Here is a 3,764-nt window from a genome sequence, read left to right as displayed (position 1 = left end):
CCTCCCTCCCTCTGACAGACCCCGGGGCCGGCCTCCCTCCCTCTGACCCCGGGGCCGGCCTCCCTCCCTCTGACCCCGGGGCCGGCCTCCCTCCCTCTGACCCCGGGGCCTCCCTCCCTCTGACACACTGACCCCGGGGCCTCCCTCCCTCTGACACACTGACCCCGGGGCCTCCCTCCCTCTGACCCCGGGGCCGGCCTCCCTCCCTCTGACCCCGGGGCCGGCCTCCCTCCCTCTGACCCCGGGGCCGGCCTCCCTCCCTCTGACCCCGGGGCCGGCCTCCCTCCCTCTGACCCCGGGGCCGGCCTCCCTCCCTCTGACCCCGGGGCCGGCCTCCCTCCCTCTGACCCCGGGGCCGGCCTCCCTCCCTCTGACCCCGGGGCCGGCCTCCCTCCCTCTGACCCCGGGGCCGGCCTCCCTCCCTCTGACCCCGGGGCCGGCCTCCCTCCCTCTGACCCCGGGGCCGGCCTCCCTCCCTCTGACCCCGGGGCCGGCCTCCCTCCCTCTGACCCCGGGGCCGGCCTCCCTCCCTCTGACCCCGGGGCCGGCCTCCCTCCCTCTGACCCCGGGGCCGGCCTCCCTCCCTCTGACCCCGGGGCCGGCCTCCCTCCCTCTGACCCCGGGGCCTGCCTCCCTCCCTCTGACCCCGGGGCCTCCCTCCCTCTGACCCCGGGGCCTCCCTTTCTGTTTTGCTGCTGAATCTGCGCAGCCGGGAGCCGCCATTTTGGGTTTTTAAAGCAGCAACTTCAGTGACAGCGCCAGCCCGAGATGCCGGGAGTCCACCGTGCGGCCCGGCTTTCCAGCAGACCCCAGTGAGTAGAACCGCCCGTCCTGGCCTGCAGCTTACCGGCTGAAGCAGGAGGCGATGCTCCCTCCGCCCTGTGTCCGGGGACTCGAGACTGACCGAGCGCCGCTCCACTACCTCCGCGTGCCTCAGCACTCCGCTCCGGAACTCACTGACGTACCGCATCACGTCCCCCGTCACTGTGCCCGTCCGCGGCTCACACCACGTGCTTTGCTTTGCTTTGCTCCTGTCACGATTTGGGAATTCCTGGGAAACCACTTGTTTGAATAGCAAGCGCTTGTTTAGTGCATTGTTGTTATTGAGGTTTCTTACTGTCTGTCACTCTCAAGTTTAGCAACGTTTCATACTGGAAAGTGTGGCACCTTTTCCATGAAATGAATAGCTTGGACTAAATGCCAATAATTAATGAAAATGGCTTTGCAAGAAGAACAGGGGAAATTTGGTCTCAGGTCGTTTTCAGTTCAAAAGTATAACTATGTCAAGTTTAAACTTTTTTTAAGTTGAGGAAATGATGTAGTTGAAATCAATATTCAATTACTTAATCGGATCTAGGAGTCATAGAGATGTACTGCACGGAAACAGACCCTTCGGTCCAACGTGTCCATCCTAACCTCATCTAGTTCCATTTGCTTGCACTTGACCCTTATCCCCTAAGCCCTTCCTATTCATATACCCATCCAGATGCCTTTTAAATGTTGCAGTTAGATATACAGCATGGAAATAGACCATTTGGTCCAACTCATCTGTGCCGACCAGAGATCCCAACCCAATCTGGTCCCACCTGCCAGCAAACAGCCCATAATCCTCTAAACCCTTCCTATTTGTGTACTCGTCTCGATGCCTTTTAAATGTCGCAATTGTACTAGCCTCCACCGCCTCCTGGCAGCTCCAACAATCAAGGAGCTAAAATTAAATCACCTTAGACAGTGATTGCAGATTGAGGACGTCTGGTTTGCTGGGTCTGAAATAGCTGATCATACAAATTTCAAAACAAAATGAATGAACTGGAGAATGCAAATAGAAATGAATAAGTATGACCTGATATCTATTACAGAAACATTGCTGCAGGATAACATGTATCGCGACCTGAATTATAAAGGATACAGCCCATGTAGGAATGGCAAGAAAGTAGGGACAGGTGGAGAGATGGCTCTCTTAGTTAATTATAAGATTAGCCTGATAGAAAGGGATGATCTAAGTTCAAGAAACCAAGGCAGTTAGGACAATGAATGTGGAAATGAGAAATTATGAAGGTTAAAAATTTTGTACGAGAATAGTGTACAATCCAGTAACAGTAACCACATGGTGGGGTGGGACATCAAGAAGAAATAATTAGAGGTTATCAGAAAGGCACAGCAATGGGACATTTTAGTTTACTTATCAACTGGAAAAATTATGTGGGCAAAGATAGCTAGATTTGGAGTTAATTGAATATTTTTCGGGTAGTTCCTTGGAACAGCACATTCTGGAGTCAACCAGAAAGCAGGTTGTATTAAACCTGGTGCAATGAGATAGGACTAAGTAGCAATCTCATAGGGATGGTGCCCAAAGGTAGCAGTGACCATAATATCAACATTCAACATAATATACTGAATGTTGCATTCTGTGTGAGAGAGAGAGATAGAGAGAGGTGGGACCTCTTCCCCCAAGACTAATGTTTACAATTTTAATTAGGACAGTTATGAGGTCATGAAAGAAGAGCTGGCTAAAGTGAATTGTAAAATTAGATTTTAAAAATGTCAAAAGATGTAAGGGGATATTTCAAAATATAGGGAATAGATACTTTCCAATGAATAAAATAAAATCCACAGGATGGACACACCAGTTGTGATGAACTGTAAATGTTAAAGACTGTATGAAACTAAAAGAAAAAGCAAAGGTAGGTCAGACGATTGGACAGAATATTTTAAAATGATCAAAACATTAATAATGGAAAAAAAATCATAGTACAACAGAAAGCTAGCCAGAAACAACATATTGGTAGTAACAATTTCTCTATATATTTAAAGAAGGAAAGAGTTAACAAAGTGAGCATTGATCTAATAGAAAATAAGATCAGAGAATTAATAATGGAAAATAAAGCAATAACAGATTAACAGATATTTTGTGGCAACTTTCTATGTAGAGGATACAAGTAAGATCCCAGAAGCGGCAATAAATCAGAAAATGGAAATGAGGGAGGAGTTCAAGAAAATCACAATCACCAGAGAAGTAATACTGAGTAAATTATTGAATCGTTGCTGTGGTTCTGTTCGCCGAGCTGGAAGTTTTTGTTGCAAACGTTTCGCCCCCTGGCTAGGCGACATCATCAGTGCTTGGGAGCCTCCTGCGAAGCGCTTCTTTGATGTTTCCTCCGGTGTTTATAGTGGTCTGTCCCTGCCGCTTCCGGTTGTCAGTTTCAGCTGTCCGCTGTAGTGGTTGGTATATTGGGTCCAGGTCGATGTGTTTGTTGATGGAGTTTGTGGATGAATGCCATGCCTCTAGGAATTCCCTGGCTGTTCTCTGTCTGGCTTGCCCTATGATAGTAGTGTTGTCCCAGTCGAATTCATGTTGCTTGTTGTCTGCGTGTGTGGCTACTAAGGATAGCTGGTCGTGTCGTTTCGTGGCTAGTTGATGTTCATGAAGCGGATTGTTAGCTGTCTTCCTGTTTGTCCTATATAATGTTTTGTGCAGTCCTTGCATGGTATTTTGTACACAACATTCGTCTTGCTCATGTTGGATATCGGGTCCTTCGTTCTGGTGAGTTGTTGTCTGAGCGTGGCTAGCCACACTACCATACATCAGGAACATCCCAGAACTGACAGCCAGACTACTGCGACCCCGAGGACTCATAACAGCACACAAACCAACAGCCACACTCAGACAACAACTCACCAGAACGAAGGACCCGATACCCAACATGAGAAAAACTAATGTAGTGTACAAAATACCATGCAAGGACTGCACAAAACACGATATA

At 49.4% G+C, this 3,764-nt stretch overlaps 1 protein-coding gene across 1 annotated transcript in view; it reads right to left on the bottom strand.

Moving 5' to 3' along the window:
• Positions 1–965, bottom strand: part of LOC122549941 (ras-related protein Rab-5A) — a 41,693-nt gene extending 40,728 nt beyond the window's left edge. Inside the window, exon 1 of the mRNA XM_043690213.1 lies at positions 848–965. The gene's annotated coding sequence lies outside the window, so the exon portion shown is untranslated. The remainder of the gene's footprint in view (positions 1–847) is intronic.
• Positions 966–3,764: the final 2,799 nt, after the last annotated feature.

This window comes from Chiloscyllium plagiosum, chromosome 5 (assembly GCF_004010195.1).
Source record: "Chiloscyllium plagiosum isolate BGI_BamShark_2017 chromosome 5, ASM401019v2, whole genome shotgun sequence".
Classification (NCBI taxonomy): domain Eukaryota; kingdom Metazoa; phylum Chordata; class Chondrichthyes; order Orectolobiformes; family Hemiscylliidae; genus Chiloscyllium; species Chiloscyllium plagiosum.
Note: the sequence above shows the minus strand (reverse complement) of the source record. Positions and strands in the feature narration are given on the sequence as shown.